The sequence below is a fragment of the Tamandua tetradactyla genome, chromosome X (assembly GCF_023851605.1).
Source record: "Tamandua tetradactyla isolate mTamTet1 chromosome X, mTamTet1.pri, whole genome shotgun sequence".
Classification (NCBI taxonomy): domain Eukaryota; kingdom Metazoa; phylum Chordata; class Mammalia; order Pilosa; family Myrmecophagidae; genus Tamandua; species Tamandua tetradactyla.
Window position 1 is genome coordinate 96819330 of NC_135353.1, and position 19713 is coordinate 96839042.

The 19713-nt window shown below is 37.5% G+C and overlaps 1 pseudogene; it reads right to left on the reverse strand.

Moving 5' to 3' along the window:
* Positions 1-8067: 8067 nt before the first annotated feature.
* On the reverse strand, positions 8068-17784 carry LOC143671955 (inducible T-cell costimulator pseudogene; annotated as a pseudogene).
* Positions 17785-19713: the final 1929 nt, after the last annotated feature.

Consider the following 19713-nt stretch of genomic DNA (forward strand, 5'->3'; position numbering starts at 1 on the left):
AATTTTATGTGAATTTTGAAGTCCATGATGGCATTTTGTCTTTACAATTTTGCAAACTCCTTTAGTAACATGTTAGCTTTATGTGTATGCTTACTACTCTAGGGTACTGAATGAAAGTAAAGCCAGGAACAAGCTTCACAATCTTATATTACAGCTATTAAATCAGAGTATTTGAGAGGGATTCCTCATGCTTTTCCCCTCCTCTATGCTCATTCCTTTTATGTAATTATAAGGCAGCTTCCTCAGAAGTTGTAGGACTTATTAGACAGACACAGACTAAAGCGTTGGATTCTTAATTAAACAGGAGGAGAAATTTTTCCCAATTTAATTAATTCCTTGGCAGAATAGTACTTTAGAATTACAGTTTCACTTACTGGCCAAACAGAGCTGTTAAAGTTTGTTTGACAATTTCTAATTTTGCTAACTCTTTAATATTGTTGGCTATTGCTTGATGTTCTCTCAGAGATTTTAGGTTTTTTGATCCCAATTCTTTTTAGCTAATATAGCTTTAACTTTTGACCGGGATTTTTGACCTCTTAATTTTAAGAACTAACAGACTAGCACCTCTATATCATTATCTCTTTTATCTAACTATTCCCATAAGCCTGTCATTAGAGGACAGGTGGAAATCTGCATATCTCTTTCTAGCTGTAACTTGTCCTTTAATCTTTCATTTTTGTAATATATACTCTCTTCCCTCCAGCATTTTGTGAGCATCCCCATACCCATGGTCAGGTTCATAGCAGTTAAGCAACTTGGTGACTCCTTCTTTCATTAAAGAAGCAGGCTGTCCTGGGATTACTTCTGTGGGTTCCCTACCCATGGTTCATGGTTTGGGTCCAGAGAACAAAAGAAAACTGAGCAACTGTAACTTTGTCCCATCCTCAGTTTCAGTTACCTTATGTTTGATTTTGAGGGGTGTAGAAATTGGGGCTGGGTTAAATGGGCTAGTTTTAAGGGGTTTGGTGGGGACTGCACAAGAGGATGGGTTTAGTGAAGGGAAGAGAAAGGAAAGAAAGTTTTTAGCAGCACTGCAAGAGAGAGAGTGAACAAGCTATCATTGTAGGAAGGAGAAAACTAAAGCAGCCAGTTCATCAAGAGGGAGAAAGCTAAAGCAGCCAGTGGAAGTACAGTTTTTTGTTTATATTTTACATGGGCAGGCACCAAAACTGAATCCAGGTCTCTGGCATGGCAGGTAAGAACTCTGCTACTGAGCCACTGTTGCTGGCTCAAAGCACAATTCCTTTTAAAGTAAGCACACTTACTTTCAGTTTGCTGAACTTGATCATTGGTTTGATTTCTTTAAAAGTTCTTCATTGTTTCCTTTCAATAGTTTTGAGGAACCATTTGTTAAAAGCATTCCATTTAGCAAACATATTTTTGAACTTTTTAATTGTATAATATAACATATATAGAAAGCAAAAGAAGAAAAAAGCAATAGTTTTCAGAGCACTCTTCAACAAGTAGTTACAGGACAGATCCCAGAGTTTATCATGGGCTACCATATGTTCCTCTCAGATTTTTCCTTCTAGCTGCTCCAGAATATAGGAGGCTAGAAAGCATAACAATTTTTTTATCACCACAATCAGCTTTTATTTCTTTTTTTTTGTGAAAAATAGCATACATACCAAAAAAGCAATAAATTTCAAAGCACAGCACCGCAATTAGTTGTAGAATGTATTTGAGTTTGGCATGGGTGATGTTCTAGTTTGCTAGCTGCCAGAATGCAATATACCAGAAACAGAATGGCTTTTAAAAGGGGGAATTTAATAAGTTGCTAGTCTACAGTTATAAGGCTGAGGAAATGTCCCAATTAAAACAAGTCTATAGAAATGTCCAATCAAAGGCATCCGGGGAAAGATACCTTGGTTCAAGAAGGCCGATGAAGTTCAGGGTTTCTCTCTCATCTGGAAAGGCACATGGCGAACACAGTCACAGTTTCTCTCTTGGCTGGAAAGGCACATGGCAAGCAAAGCATCATCTGCTGCTTTCTCTCCTGGCTTCCTGTTTCATGAAGTTCCTGGGAGGCAATTTCCTTCTTCATCTCCAAAGGCTGCTGGCTGGTGGACTCTGCTTCTCGTGGCTATGTCATTCTACTCTCTCTGAATCTCTCATTCTCCAAAATATTTCCTCTTTTATAGGACTCCAATAAACCAATAAAGACCCACCCAGATGGGTGGAGACATGTCATCCCTTAATCTAGTTTAACAACCACTCTTGACTAAATCACATCATCCAGGGAGATGATCTCATTACAGTTTCAAACATACAGTGTTGAATAGAGATTATTCTACCTTTATGAAATGGGATTTATATTAAAACATGACTTTTCTTAGGGGGCATATGTCCTTTCAAACCAGCACAGGTGACAATTCCACAATTTTAGTATTTTACTTCTAACTGCTCTAAGATACTAGAGACTAAAAGAGCTATCAATTTAATGATTCAGCAATCACATTCATTTATTAAATCCTTTCTTCTCTGTATAAGTCCACCATCACCTTTAATCTGTTTATGCCTCTCTTTAGGGGTGTTTGGGCTATGGCCATTCTAACTTTTTCATGTTGGAAGGGGCTAGTCAATAATATGTGGTAAGGAGATGGAACTAGCTGATGTTCTGGAGAGGCTGTGCCTTCTAGGTTTCAGAACTTATCTGGTCCAGGAACCCATCTGGAGGCTGTAGGTTTCTGGAAAGTTACTGTAGTGCATGGAACACTTGTGGAATCTTATACATTGCCCTAGGCATTCTGTAGGATTGGCTGGAATGGTCCTGGTTGGGGCTTGGCAGGTTTTTTCTTTATTTATTTATTTATTAATTAAAAAAATTTAACAACAAACAAACAAAAACATTAACATATGATCATTCCATTCTACATATATAATCAGTAATTCACAATATCATCACATAGTTGCATATTCATCATTTCTTAGAACATTTGCATCAATTCAGAAAAAGAAAAAAAAAGGCAACAGAAAAAAAAAGATTATACATACCATATCCTTTACCCCTCCCTTTCATTGATCACTAGCATTTCAAACTGCATTTATTTTAACATTTGTTCCCCCTATTATTTATTTTTATTCCATATGTTCTACTTATCTGTTGACACAGTAGATAAAAGGAGAATCAGACACAAGGTTTTCACAATCACACAGTCACATTGTGAAAGCTATATCATTACACAATCATCATCAGGAAACATGGCTACTGGAACACAGCTCTACATTTTCAGGTGGTTCCCTCCAGCCTCTCCATTACATCTTGAATAATAAGATGATATCTACTTGATGCATAAGAATAACCTCCAGGATAACCTCTCGACTCTGTTTGGAATCTCTCAGCCATTGACACTTTGTCTCATTTTACTCTTCCCCCTTTTGGTGGAGAAGGTTTTCTCAATTCCTTGATGCTGAGTCTCAGCTCATTCTAGGACTTCTGTCCCATGTTGCCAGGAAGGTCCACACCCTCCCCAGGGGATGTTTTGCACACTGATACTTGCTAGCCACTTGGGTTCTGCTTTGAATCTATGTGGTCTTGTGTCCTCCACATGAATATGCATGAGGTTCCAACACACTGCTCTGAGTGCCTCTGTGGTCTGCAACCATGGCAGGACATGCCTGGACACAAGTTTTGCTCCTGGGTGACTCTTAAACCTCACAGGACTAAGTGAGAGATAGTGGTGTGAACTAGCAGATCTGGGCCACAGGTCTTTTACCTTCATTGTTGGTGGGTCTTTTTCTTTTATACAGAATTTGTGGAGTATTTATTCAGTCCCTATCATCCTTCAGAATTCCAAGCAGTGGAATTTGCCATATTATTAGTTTTTTATGTGAGGAAACTTTTCCAAGGACGCCTTACTTCATTATCCTTTAAATATGCCATCCCACCTCCTCTGATCTCCATCGATTCAATGATTAATCAACTGTTAATCTTATTGATGATTCCGTGTATGAGGAGTCATTTCTTCTTTGCTCATTTAAAGATTTTCTTTGATTTTTTTGTTTTGACAGTTTGATTATCATTTGTATTGGTGTTAATTTCTTTGATTTATACTTCTTGGATTTTGTTTAGTTTCATGAATGAGTAGATTAGTGTCTTTCATCAAATATGAGAAGTTTTCAGCCATTATTTCTTCAAATAATGTTCTGTTAGGCTCTGTTCATATTTTGTCATTCTCTTCCTCTCTGTTTTTTTATTCCTGTCTATTGATATTCTCTATTTCATGAAACACAGTATTCCTGGTTTCTTTAGTTCTTTGTCTGTGGTTTCCCTTAACTCTTTCAACATTTTATTACAGTTAATTTAAAGTCCTTTTATTGTACCTCCAGTACCTTGACTTCTGCAGGCACAGTTTTGTAGATTACTTTTTTCACATAAATGGGACATACTTGTTTCTTTACATGTCTCTTGATTTTTCAGAAGAAAACTAGGAATTTTGAATATTATAATGTGGCTCAAGTCTCCCCCTCCTTGAATTTGTTGTTGATGCTTATTGTGGGTGTACTTTTTTGTATTTGCAGTTTGGCTTTGATTTGGTTCACTCCTAAATCCTCAGCTAGACTGCTCATCATTCTTCATCTTCCTTAACTTTCTTCTTATGTGGAGCATAAAAATCAGCCAGAGGTGAAAATTTTTATTATCTCCAGGTCTTTCCTGAGCATGCATCCTTGACGGGAATGTTCCTGGCCCTCTGTATTCCCTGGTAAATGCAGAGTTTTATGAAAATCCTTATTTCCTCATTTATCTCTTTCTTGATCATCCTCTTTCTTCCTATGCTCTTTAGTCTATTTTATGCTTGTCCCATCTCTTGTCTCTTGTTCTAGGCAGCTGTGGGTGATGTACGTCTTAAATGGTTTTCACAAACACCACTTGGGAAGCCATTTCAGGCTTCATACTTTTATGAGGGGGTCCAGAAGAAGAAAAGCCCCTGAACTGAGACCTCAAGTAGCCACCTGAGATATCAAATTGCCCTTCCACCATTCTTTGAGAACAAGACTCATATCATCCTGTCTGACACCAGTGTGCTGCACCAGGGATGTGGGAGTCCATCCTCATTGCCACTGTTAATCTGTGGGATGGATTATGGCAAAGGTAAGCAAAAACACCACAATGCTGTCTTATGGATATTTAGCAGCCATTTTCTTCATTAAGCACTTCCCTTGCTGTAGGTTTCTGATTAGTTTCATGGGTTCCTAAAAAGTTGTTTCTGGTAGTTTTCCCAGTTTAAATGTTGCTTCAGCAGAGGGATGTCCCTATGAAATCCCTACTCCACCATTCGTGGTGACATCATCCTCCAACATTTGCTTATTTTTTATTTTTAACTTGTTTATTGTATAGTATAACATGTATACAAAGTAAAGAAATAAAAAAGCAATAGTTTTCAAAGCACTCTTCAACAAGTAGTTATAGGACAGGTCCCAGAGTATGTCATGGACTACCATAAAATCCTCTCATATTTTTTCTTCTAGGTGCTCCAGAATATAGGGGGCTAGAGGGCTTAAATTTTTTTTATCATCACAATAGATGTTTTTCCCTTCTTTTTTTTCCTTCCTGAAAAATAACGTATATACAAAAAAGCTATAAATTTCAAAGCTCAGCACCACAATTAGTTGTAGAACTTCTTTCAGAGTTTGACATGGGTTATAATTTCAAAATTTTAGGTTTTTACTTGTAGCTGTTCTATGATATTGGAGACTAAAAGAGATATCAATTTAATGATTCAGCAGTCATATTCATTTGTTAAATCCATTCTTCTCTGTATAATACCACCATCACCTTTGATCTTTCCATCCCTCTATTTAGGGGTGTTTGGGCAATGGCAATTCTAAATTTTTCATATTGGAAGGGTCTGTCACTAATGTGGTGTAAGGAAATGGAACTATCTGATGTTCTGTAAAGGCTGGATCATCTAAATTTTAGAACTTATCTGGACCAAAGGACCCATCTGGAGGTTGTAGGTTTCTGGAAAGCTACTCTAGTACCTGGACCTCTTGTGGAATCTTATATATTGCCCTAGGTGTTCTTTAGAAATGACTGAAATGGGCCCGGTTGGGGGTTGGAAGGCTATGATAGGTACCAAGACCTACCCGAAGCTTGTGTAAGAGCAATTTCCAGAGTAGCCTTATGACTTTATTTGAACTTTCTCTGCCACTGATACTTTATTAATTACAATTCTTTCACCCCTTTTGGTCAAGATGGAATTGTTGACCCCATGGTTCCAGGTCTGGATTCACCCCTGGGAGTCATCTTCCACGTTGCCAGGGAGATTTTATCCCCTGGATATCATGCCCCAAGTAAGGGGGAGGGCAATGTTTCACTTGCAGAGCTGGGCCTAGTGACAGTGAGGCCACATTTGAACAACAAAAGAGGTCTTCCAGAAGTAACTCTTAGGCATGCATATAGGTAGTCTAAGCTTCTCTGCTACCTATATAAGCTTCATAAAAGTAAGCCTCATGATGGAGATCATGGCCTATTGATTTGGGTGTCCCTAAAGTTTGACACAGCATCAGGGGATTCCCTGATGGTAAGGTTTAATAGTTCCATATTCTTTCTCCCCTCCCTCATGGGACTTTGCCAATGCTTTTTTAAAAAACATTTTTATTGTAATATATAGCATATATACAAAGCAAAGAAAGAAAAGAGCAATAATTTTTTTCATCACATAGTTGTATATTCATCATCATGATCATTTCTTAGAACATTTGCATCAATTCAGAAAAAGAAATAAAAATAAAACAGAAAAAATTAATACATAGCATATCCCTTAGCCCTCCCTTTTATTGATCACTAGCATTTCAATCTAATAAACTTATTTTAATGTTTGTTCTGCTTGTTATTTATTTTTAATCCTATGTTTTGTATTTTTTAATTTTTTAAAAAATATAACAAGAAACAAATGCAACATTCCTTACTTTTTTCTTTTCTTTTTTTAGTAATGATTATCTTTATTAATTTTTTTAAATACCAAAAAACACCAAACAAATGCAAACATTCATAACTTTTGATCATTCTGTTCTACATATATAATCAGCAATTCACAATATCATCACATAGTTGCATATTCATCATCATGATCAATTCTTGGAACATTTGCATCTATTCAGACAAAGAAATAAAAGAAAACAGAAAAAAATTCATACATACCATACCCCCCACCCCTTTCCTTCACCAATCACCAGCACTTCACTCTAAATTTGTTTTAACATTTGTTCTCCCTATTGTTTATTTTTATTCCATATGTTCTACTCATCTGTTGGTAAGGTAAATAAAAGGAGCATCAGACACAAGGTTTTCACAATCACACAGTCACATTGTGAAAGCTATATCATTATACAATCATCTTCAAGAAACATAGCTACTGGAACACAGCTCTACATTTTCAGGCAGTTCCCTCCAGCCTCTCCATTACATCTTGACTAACAAGGTGATATCTACTTTTTTTTTCAACTTCCTTTATTCTCATCTTAAGTGTATTGGTATGTTAAATTTACAAGTACAGCATTATGTTAAAATACCGAATAAGCTTAGAAAGAAAGGATCATTTCCTGGGACAAAACACAATGCAAAACATCTAGGATCACTCAAAGGAGGAACTTTTGAAATTCAGAAATCATAGTGACTTCCTCTTAAAAGGATGAAGTAGGGAAGAGTGTAGAGCAGTCATCTGGAGCCTGAGGAAGTGAGCTGAAGTTTCCGCCATTCAGATAAGACTAGGAAGTAAGTTCTGGGCTCAATTGAGATTTCTGCCTATTTTGGCAGCAGACTATTATTGTATGGCATGCTATAGAGACTGGAATCTGCCTCTCTTCTTTTGTTCATCTCCATTTCTTAGAAAAATTTGCAAACTATTCAGTCACAATACAATTGCAAGTTGGCCAAGAAAAAAAATTTGATATTTTGAGATTTCTGCCAGTATTGCTTCTGGAGCAGTTATACCCTTGGTGGCTGGCTAATGTGGTGGCACTTGTTAGGTACAGAATCGTTAAGGAATTCACATGGGACAGTGAGTCAAAGCTTAACAGATTTATGGAAGAGAGAGAAAGCAGGGAGGAAGTGGGGAGAAGTACTCAGGTGGAGCCAGTGAAACCTGCCAGGGAAAGGAAAGAAAAATGACTCCCACTCTTTGTTCTGGGAGCTGTGTTTTTTGTTTTTTGTTTTTTAATTTTTTATTAATTAAAAAAATTACAAGAAAGAAACACAAACATTCCCAACACATACACTCAGCAATTCACAATATCATCACATAGTTGCATATTCATCATCATGATCATTTCCCAGAACATTTGCATCAATTCAGAAAAAGAAATAAAAAGGCAACAGAAAAATAAAACAAAAACAGAAAAAAAAATTTTACGTAACATAGCCCTTACCCCTCCCTTTCATTGATCACTAGCATTTCAAACTAAATTTATTTTAACATTTGTTCCCCCTATTATTTATTTTTATTCCATATGTTCTACTCATCTGTTGACAAGGTAGATAAAAGGAACATCAGACACAAGGTTTTCACAATCACACAGTCACATTGTGAAAGCTATATCATTATACAATCATCATCAAAAAACATGGCTACTGGAACACAGTTCTACATTTTCAGGCTGTTCCCTCCAGCCTCTCCATTACATCTTGGGTAACAAGGTGATATCTACTTAATGCCTAAGAATAACCTCCAGGGTAACCTCTCAACTCTGTTTGGAATCTCTCAGTCATTGACACTTTGTCTCATTTCACTCTTCCCCCTTTTGGTCGAGAAGGTTTTCTCAATCCCTTGATGCTGGGTCTCAGCTCATTCTAGAGTTTTTCTCAATCCCTTGATGCTGAATCTCAGCTCATTCTCAGATTTCTGTCCCATGTTGCCAGGAAGATCCACACCCCTGGGAGTCATGTCCCATGTAGACAGGGGAATGGTGGTAAGTTTGCTTGCTATGTTGGCTGGAGAAAGAGGCCACATCTGAGCAACAAAAGAGGTTCTCGTGGGGGTGACTCTAAGGCCTAATTTTAAGTAGGCTTACCCTACCCCCTGTGGGGTTAAGTTTCATATGAACAAACCCCAAGACTGGGGGCTCAGCCTATAGCTTTGGTTGCCCACACTGCTTGTGAGAATATCAAGAATTCAACTTAGGGAAGTTGAGTTTTCCCTTGTTCTCACCATTCCCCGAAGGGGACTTTGCAAATACTTTTCCACTCCTTGATCAAATCACTCTGGGATTCATCAGGGCAAGGTGATATCTATTTAATGCATAAGAATAACCTCCAGGATAACCTCTCAACTCTGATTGGAATCTCTCAGCCATTGACACTTTATTTTGTCTCATTTTGCTCTTCTCCCTTTTAGTCGAGAAGGTTTTCTCAATCCCTTGATGCTGAGTCTCAGCTCATTCTTGGATTTCTGTCCCACATTGCCAGGAAGGTCCACACCCCTGGGAGTCATGTCTCATGTAGACAGGGGGAGGGTGGTGAGTTTGGTTCTTGTGTTGGCTGGAGAGAGAGGCCACATCTGAGCAACAGATTCTCTTGGGAGTGACTCTTAGGCCTAATTTTAAGTAAGCTTAACCTGTCCTTTGTGGGGTTCAGTTTCATATGAAAAAACCCCAAGATTTGGTTTGCCAATCTTTTTTGATTATCTGCTTAATATACTCTAGGATGTATCCAGGCATTGCAATAATCTATACAGGATTAAAAGACCTCTTTCTTATTCTGTGTTCCCTGTGTTACAATTTTTCAAATGAGCTATACAGATAGGTTGAATTAATTTATGCATTACAGAAAATTTCAGTTCCAGATCAAATAAACTTTTCTTCCATTGGTCTCAAAGAGTATGTGTGGCTCTAAAATACAGACACTGTTTTTCTTACCCTTATATTTTGAATTACTTTAACTCCAACCTCTTTGTCTTCATTCTTAACTCTAAATATCAGGTTATATATATAAAACACCTTCTCAAAATCCAGATATAACAATCACAAGTCCAGACTTAATGTGTTGCTCTAAAAGCTTATAATCTAGGTCATTTTCTTATGAGTGATTTCTAAAGGTGACCATACCATTCTTGTTCTTTTGTTTCTGGCTTATTTTGTCTCAACAAATATCCCACATGTTCATTCACATCATTGCATGCTTCAAGACTTTGTTCTTTTTTGTAACAGCACAACCTTTTTTTATAAGTATACACCGTCGTTTGCCAATCTACTTCTCCATCAGTGCATTCTTCAACCACCTGCATTCATCTGGCATCATGTATAAGGCCCAAAGTCCACAGTCCATCAACATTCTCAATTTTAGATAACTTCATTGAACCCAAGAGAAAGAAAACCAATAAACACACCCTCACCGAATAGGAAATCTAAACCTCCTCTTAACTTTTGTGCCTCTCCCCCCCCTCCCCATTATTTACCTGTACTGTTGCTGTGGTAGTGCTGATGGTTTCCTTTTGAACCGAGCTCATAGCATGCAATAGCAGTTTCCCCCTTGTACTCTGGACTTAAACCCTCTTTGTACAAGAATAATTTCTTTCAAGTAATTCCTGTGAGAACTAATTCATATTTCTAGTATTAATCAGTGGGACCTGTAGGTCTATACAAACCCCTTAAATCTTGTTCATCTTCAATATGGTAATATTACTTATAGATGCACTAGAGAATCTCCTTCATTCATATGTATTCCTTTACTTTGGAGTTCAACCTCATTAGTGAACAGTTCACCTATTCTCTAGCTTCTATGTATCTCTAAGTCCCCTATATTCTATATTATAAGCCTCTGATTATACCTTTATGCTGGTATAATACCACTGGAATCATACAGTATGTATCCTTTTGCATCTAGCTAATTTCACTCAGCATTATGTCCTCAAGTCTCGTCCATCTTATCATGTGCTTCAGGACGTCATTTTATCTTACTGCTGCATAATATTCCATTGTATGTATATACCACATTCTATTGATCCTCTCATCTGTTGATGGGCATTTGGTTCAAGTCACTTTTGTTGATTGTGAATAATGCTGCTATGAACATCAGTGTGCAAATGTCTGTTTGTGTCATTGCTTTCAGCTCTTCTGGGTATATACCAAGTAGTGCTATTGTTGGGTCATAAGGCAACTCAATATTTAATTTCCTAAGGAACCATCACACAGTCTTCCACCGTGGATGCAGCATTATACATTACCACCAGCAGTGCTTAAGTGCCCCAGTTTCTACACATCTTTTCCAAAATTTATACATTCCTGTTTGTTTAATAGCAGCCATTTTTGTAGGTGTGAGGTGGTATCTCATTGCAGTCTTGATCTGCATTTCCCTTACAGCCAATGAAAATGAGCATCTTTTCATGTGCTTTTGAGCCATCTATATTTGCTCTTCAGAAAAATGCCTAGTCAGATCTTTAGCCTATTTTATAATTGGATTGTTTGTTCTTTTGTTACTGAGTTGTATGATTTCTTTGTATATATAGGAAATCAAACGTTTGTCTGATATGTGATTTCCAAATATTTTATCCCATTGATATGGCTGCCTCTTCACCTTTTTGAAAAGTCTTTTGAAGTGTATAAGCATTTGATTTTGAGGAGTTCCCATTTATCTATTTTTTTCTTTTGTTGCTTGTGCTTTGCATGGAAAGTTTAGGAAGCTACTTCATATTACCAGGTCTTGAAGATGTTTCCCTCCATTTTCTTCTAGAAGCTTTATGGTGCTAGTTCTTATATTTAGATGTTTTATCCACTTTGAGTTCATTTTTGTGTACAGTGTAAGATAGGGGTCCTTGTTCATTCTGTTGGCTATTGATATCGAATTCTTCTGTGCCCAATTATTGAAAACACTATTTTGTCCCAGTTCAGAGGATTTGGGGCCTTGTCAAAATCAGTTGAGCATAGGTTTGGTGAACTATTTCTGCACTGTTGATTTTATTCCATTGGTCAATGCTTCTGCCTTTGGGCCAGTACCGTGCTATTTTGACCACTGTGGCTTTATAATAGGTGTTAAAGTCAGGGAGTATTAATCCTCCCAATTCGTTCTTCTTTTAAGATGCTTTTAGTTATTCAGGGTCTCTTTCCCTTCCAGATGAATTTGGTAGTTAGTTTTTCCAAATCTTCCAAGTAGGTTGTTGGAATTTTGATTGGTACTGGGTTGAATCTGTAGATCAATTTGTGGAAACTTGACATCTTAACTATATTTAGCCTTCCTATCCTTCAGCAGGGAATGTGTTTCCACATATTTAAATCTCCTTTGATTTCTTTTTTAGCAATGTTTCATAGTTTTCTGTGTACAAGTCCTTTACATCCCTAGTTAAGTTCATTCCTAGGTACTTGATTCTTTTAGTTGCTATTTTGAATGGAATTTTCCCCTTAACTGTCTCCTCAGCTAGCTCATTACTTGTGTATAGAAATGTTATTGATTTTTTAAACCTTTTCAATTTTTATTAATAACATACCATATGAAAATTCTTCTTTTTTATCACATAGTTGTATATTCCCCATGATGATCATTTCTTAGAACCTTTGCATCAATTAAAAAAAACAAATAAAAATGACTAAAAAAAATTCATACATACCATGCACCTTACCCTCCCTTTCATTGATCACTAGCATTTCAATCTACTAAATTTATTTTAACATTGATTCCCCTTGTTATTTATTTATTTTAATCCATATGTTTTATTCATCTGTCCATAAAGTAGATAAAAGAATCATCAGACACAAGATTTTCACAATCACTCAGTCACATTGCAAAAGCTGTATCATTTTGCAATCATCTTCAAGAAACACGGCTACTGGAACACAGATCTACATTTTCAGGCAGTTCCCTCCAGCCTCTCTGTTATGCTTTAACTAAAAAGGTGATATCTATTTAATGCATAAGAATAACCTCCAGGATAACCTCTCAACTTTGTTTGGAATCTCTCAGCCATTGACACCTTATTTTATCTCATTTCTCTCTTTCCGTTTTCAGTCAAGAAGATTTTCTCAATCCCTTGGTGCTGAGCCCCAGCTCGTTCTAGTATTTCTGTCTCACATTGCTAGGAAGGTCCACATCCCTGGGAATCATGTGCCCCATAGGCAGGGGGAGGGCAGTGAGTTTCCTTGTCATGTTGGCTGAGAGAGAGAGGCCTTATCTTGTCCCGACCCGCGGGACAGTCAATGGGGTCCGCCACCTGCTGAGGGAAGAATGGCTATGGGACAGAGAGATGCAAGAAGGACAGCAAGACAGGATTCTGATCAAGCTGCAAATTTTATTAAGCAAGCCGGGTGTATATATACCGACTTGGGGAGGGAAGTAGGGTATGTGGAGCATTATGATAGGAGGGAGTTCGCGCCGGCGGGAAGGGTTGGTTAGATGATTGGTGGCGCTTATTGTCAGGGGAAAAAGGGGCAGAACAGACTCTTGGCGGGAACCTATTTCCGTGAAGAACCTTGTTGTAATATGTAGGTGCTATTGCATCAGCCGGGGTGGCCATGTTGGCTTAATCGCCATCTTAGGTTAGCCTCTGGTCTCCAACAATATCTGAGCAACAAAAGAGGTTCTCTTGGGGGTGAATCTTAGGCCTAATTTTTAAAAAATTTATTTATTAATTAAAAAAATTAAGAACAAACAAAAACATTAACATATAATTCTGTTCTACACATATATTCAGTAATTCTCAATATCATCACATAGTTGCATATTCATCATTTCTTAGAACATTTGCATCAATTCAGAAAAAGAAATAAAAAGACAACAGAAAAAGAAATAAAACAATAACAGAAAAAAAAGATTATACATACCATACCCCTTACCCCTCACTTTCATTTATCACTAGCATTACAAACTAAATTTATTTTAACATTTGTTCCCCCTATTATTTATTTTTATTCCATATGTTCTATCATTTCTTGACAAGGCAGATAAAAGGAGCATCAGAGACAAGGTTTTCACAGTCACACAGTCACATTGTGACAGCTATATCATTATTCAATCATCCTTGAGAAACATGGCTACTGGAGCACAGTTCTACATTTTCAGGCAGTTCCCTCCAGTCTCTCCATTACATCTTGAATAACAAGATGATATCTACTTAATGCATAAGAATAACCTCCAGGACAACCTCTCGACTCTGTTTGGAATCTCTCAGCCATTGACACTTTGTCTCATTTCCCTCTTCTCCCTTTTGGTCGAGAAGGTTTCCTCAATCCGTTGATGCTAAGTCTCAGCTCATTCTAGGTTTTTTCTCAATCCCTTGATGCTGAGTCTCAGCTCATTCTAGGATTTCAGCCCCAGGTTGCCAGGAAGGTCTACACCCCTGGGAGTCATGTCCCACATAGACAGGGGGACGGTGTTGAGTTTGCTTGTTGTGTTGGCTGGAGAGAGAGGCCACATCTGAGCAACAAAAGAGATTCTCTTAGGGGTGACTCTTAGGCCTAATTTTAAGTAGGCTTGACCTAGCCTTTGTGGGGGTTAAGTTTCATATGAACAAACCCCAAGACTGAGGCTCAGTCTTAGGCCTAATTTTAAGTATGCTTAGCCTATCCTTTGTTAGGTTAAGTTTCATATGAACAAACCCCAAGATTGGCAGCTCAGCCTATAGCTTTGGTTGTCCCCACTGCTTGTGAGAATATCAAAAATTCTCCACTTAGACAAGTTGAATTTCCCCCCTTTCTCACCATTCCCCCAAGGGGCCTTTGCAAATAGTTTTTTATTCACTGTTCAAATCCTTTTGGGATTTATTGAGGCATCACTCTGGATAAACCTACAAAGTCTCATGTCCTACTCAAGGTTCCATGTACTATGGTGTTTGATTAAGCTGTGTACATAAGTTATATTAGGAAATGCACTAGTCAAAATATATATTTTATACCAAATAAATTTTTTTGCTTTAGTCTCACACAAAACTGAAAATTTTAAAGTATTAATTACCATCTACTTTCAACATCCTGCACTATTGACATTCCTTTGTTCTTCCTCATGCAAAAAATGTGTACATTTAGTCACTATCGTTATGTACTCTAGACATTCCTAGATTATACCATCTCAGTCTTTATCGTCTATCTTTCCTTCTCATTTCATTTGTGCACCCAGGCCTCCTCTCTCTATCATTCTCACAATCAGCTTCATTCAGTGTTATAACATTATTGTATTACAGTTAGGTATTATTGTGCTATCTATTTCTGAATTTTTACAATCAGTCCCATTGCACAATCTGTATCCTTTCAATTTCAATTACCCAATATCTACCCCATTAGAAATGTTATTGATGTTTGCACATACATTTTATATCCTGCCATCTTGCTGAATTTGTTGATTAGCTCAAGTAACTTTGCTATAGAATTCTCAGGATCTTCCAAGTATAGTATCATAACATCTGCGAGTAATGAGAGTTTTACTTCTTCCTTTCCAATTTGGATGCCTTTTATTTCTTTGTCCTGCCTGATTGTTTTTGTTAGAACATCTGCACAATGTTGAATAATAGTGGTGACAGTGGGCATCCTTGTCGTGTTCCTGATCTTAGGGTAAAAGCTTTCAGTCTCTCTCCATTGAGTACATGCTGGCTGTTGGTTCTTCATATATTCCCTTTGTCATATTGAGGTACGTACCTTTGATTCCTGTCTTTTGGAGTGTTTTTATCAGAAAAAGATACTGAATTTTGTCAAATGCTTTTTCAGCATCAATCGAGATGGTAATGTGATTTTCCCCTTTGGATTTGTTAATGTGCTCTATTACATTAATTGATTTTCTTGCGTTGAACCAATCTTGTGTACTGGTATAAATCCCACTTGGTTATGATATATAATTCTATTAATGTGCTGTTAGATTCAATTTGCTAATATTTTATTGAGAATTTTTGCATCTGTGTTCATTAGAGAGATTGGCTGGTAGTTTTCCTTTTTTATATAATCTTTACTAGACTTTTTCCTTTTTTTTGTATATTCATCATCATAATCTTTCTTAGAACATTTGTATCAATTCAGGAAAAAATAAAAAAACAGAAAAAAATTCATACATACCATACCTCTTGCCACTCCTTTTCATTGATCACTAACATTTCAATGTATTAAATTTATTTTAACATTTGTTCCCCTTATTATTTATTTATTTTTAATCCATATGCTTTACTTGTCTGTTGATAAGATAGACAAAAGGAGCATCAGACACAAGGTTTTCACAATCACACAGTCACACTGTGAAAGCTATATCATTATACAATCATCTTCAAGCAATATGGCTATGGGAACACAGCTCTACATTTTCCAGCAGTTCCTTCTAGCCTCTCCATTATACCTTAACTAAAAGCGTGGTATCTATTTAATGTGTAAGAATACCCTCCAGGATAGCCTCTTGATTCTGTTTGGAATCTCTCAGCCATAGACACTTTATTTTGTCTCATTTTGCTCTTCCCCTTTTTGGTCAAGAAGGCTTTCTCAATTCTTTGATCCTGAGTCTCAGCTCATTCTAGGATTTCCACGTTGCCAGAAAGGTCTGCACCCCTTGGAGTCATGTCGCATGTAAGGAGGGGGAGGGCAGTGAGTTTGCTTGTTGTGTTGGCTGAGAGGAAGAGGCCACATCTGAGCAACAAAAGAGGTTCTCTTGGGGGTGACTCTTAGGCCTAATTTTAAGTAGGCTTAGCCTATCCTTTGTGGGGTTAAGTTTCATATGAACAAACGCCAAGATTGGGGGCTCAGCCTACTGCTTTGGTTGTCCCCACTGCTTGTGAGAATATCAAGAATTCTCCATTTGGGGAAGTTGAATTCTCCACCTTTCTTACCACTCCCCCAAGGGAACTTTGTAAACACTTTTTATTTACTGTCCAAGTCACTCTTGGATTTATCATGGAATCACTCTGAACAAACTGCAAAATCTCATGCCCTACTCAAGTGTCCACATACTATGGTGTTCAATTAAGTTGTCCACATAAGTTGTATTAGGAAATGTGCTAGTCAAAATAATAATTTTGAACCAAATAAACATTTTTCCTTTAGTCTCACATATAAGTTAATGTTTTAAAATATTTATTACTATCAATTTTCAATGCCCTGCAGTATTGACATTTCTTTGTTCTTCCTCATGCAAAAACATTTTTAAATTTGAGCATTTAGTCACTATCATTATGTACTCTAGGCATTCCTGGATTATACCATTTCAGTCTTTATCGTCTATCTTTCCTTCTGATTTCATTTGTGCCCCCAGGCCTCCTCCCTCTATCTTTCTTACATTCAGCTTCATTCAGTGTTCTAACATTATTGTATTACAGTTAGGTAGTGTGGTGCTATCCATTTCTGAATTTTTACAATCAGTCCTGTTGCACAATCTGTGATACTTCTTTTTTGAAAGCCAAGAAATAAATACACATCCAAAAACATAGAGTGCAATAAAAGCTGCACATCCTGTGGGTAACCAGATCTTCAGTTGGCAACCAGGCTGTGATTCATAAATATCGAAATGTTTTCCTCTAAATATTTCTACATCATGAGGAGGAGGTTCAAAACTGGTAGTTTACAGAAGTAATAGCTGGCATGAGAACTGTGCAAATTGTACAGAAAAAAAGAGACACTATTACTGGATAACTGCAATTGACAGAATTCCAAATTCTTAGTGGACACCGTGTTGGTTTTGTTTTCCATTGTCTTAGTGAACTCACAGAGCATTTGACTCCCTTTCAGCAACTGCATTTTAAATTGCTGGACAATTTCAGGGGATTTGCATATAATTTGTACACCTCCATTGTGAAATTTAAACATCTCATACTTGGTAGAATCATTGATTTCTCCTTTCTAAACTTCAGCTTCGAAACAACAGAGAAAGTCATACCCGATGTTTACATTCATGTTTGCCAGAAACAGATACAATCTTTTCCTTCAGGGTTGAAAGCAATAGTCAATTCATGCTCTCAGTTGTTTTCTACTTGCTGGAAAGGAAGTGGGTTTTGCAGGTGTTGATGAGGTGTCAGAAGCCATCCATTGTAGATTATAACTATCCAAGTGAGTGATGCAGTTGGTTTTAAACTAACCTAAATCATGCCTGTGTATCATAGCAGTCCATGAAGCCAAGATTTCTCTACCTCCATACCTAGGCTACCCCCTCCACCCCACCCCTATAGTGTTGCACAATCTGTATCTTTTAATTGGTAAGTTTAGTCCACTGACTTTCAAAGTTATTACTGAAAAGGCATTTCTTGATTCTACCATCTTATCTTTTTATTTTATTTGTCAGATCTATGTATTCTTTTCTTTCTTTCTCTTTGGATTCTTTAAATTATCCTTACTGGTAGTCTTCAATTTTGTGCCCCCCACCAGACCTCCCTCTCCTGTTTTTTTTTCTTTAACTGGCAGAACTCCTTTTAGTATTTCTTGTAGGGCTTGTCTCTTGTTAACAAATTCTTTCAGGACTTCTTTGTCTCTGAAAATTTTAATCTCTCCCCAATTTTGAAGGACAATTTGGCTGGGTACAGAATTCTTGGATGTTCTCTTTCAGGATCTTGAATATATCATAATGCTTCTTTCTTGCCTCCAGGGTGCTAATTGAGTAGTCTGAACTCAGTCTTGTTTGGTTTCCCTTGTGTGTAGTATATTATGTTTCTCTCACTGCTTTCAGGATTTTCTGCTTCTCATGAACATTTGACAGACTGATTATTATGTGCTTTGGGGAAGGCCTATTTGGATTTATTGTGTTTGGAGTTCTTTGGGCTTCTTTGACTTGTACATTTTTGTCCTTAATGAGGGTTGGGAAATTTCCCCCCATTATATTCTCAATTACTCTTCCTAGCCCTTTATTCCTCTCTTCTTCTTCTGGGACGTCAATGATTCTTATATTTGTGCACTTTGTTTTGGCTGTTATTTCCCTGAGATTCAATTCAAGTTTTCCTTCTTTTCTGCCATTTGACGTTTTGAGACTTCAGTTATCCCATCATCTATATCACTTATTGTTTTTTCTGTCTCTTCAAATCTGGTGTTTTGTGCCTCTAGTATGTTTTTTGTTGGTCAATAGATTCTTTAATCTCTGTGATATCCACTATTTTTCTTTTTATTCATTAAAATTCCTCTTTATGCTCTTCTACTGTCTTCTTAATCTCCTTTGTGTCTTTTGCTGTCCCACTTATCTTATTAAATAAAGCTGTATGAACACCTTTGATTAGTTGTTCCAACATCTGTGCTTCCTCTGGTGTTTTCATTTGGTCATTAGGCTGCATTGTGATATGTGTAGTGATATTCTGCTGTCTTTGTGGCATATAAATATCTTGATTGATTTACTTTTGGAGTTGATTTCTTTCAGTAGTCTTGTGTTTGAGGGATATTTGTACAGCAGGGAGCAGGGTATGGGGCGGGGCACTTGGTGTGGTGATTTGCTTCAGGTCAGGTATAGGCGCAGGTTGGGGATCTTAAACTGATGTTTGTGAACGTGGGTTCCCAGTGCCCAGGGAGGATGTAGCTGTGTGGGTGCACCTATCTGAGGGGCATAATCCTGGTGTGCACTGGCCTAAGGCCTGGGGCCCTTTGTGTGGTTGTGTAGAGCTGTGGCAGCAGGTTGGCATTATGTCTTTGTGGATGGGGGGCAGATATGACCCCCCCGAGCAGGTCAGCACTTTCTTAGAGCTGGGAAGTGTGGCTGAAGGCCATGCTCATGCTTGGTCCTAGGACTGCAGCAAAGTGCAGTTCCCAGAGTTGAATCATGTGATTGGGGGCCCATGTGCATACGCAGGTTTAGGAGTACCATAAACTGATATGCAGAGCTTGGGCTGGGGTGGGGTGAGGCTGTGT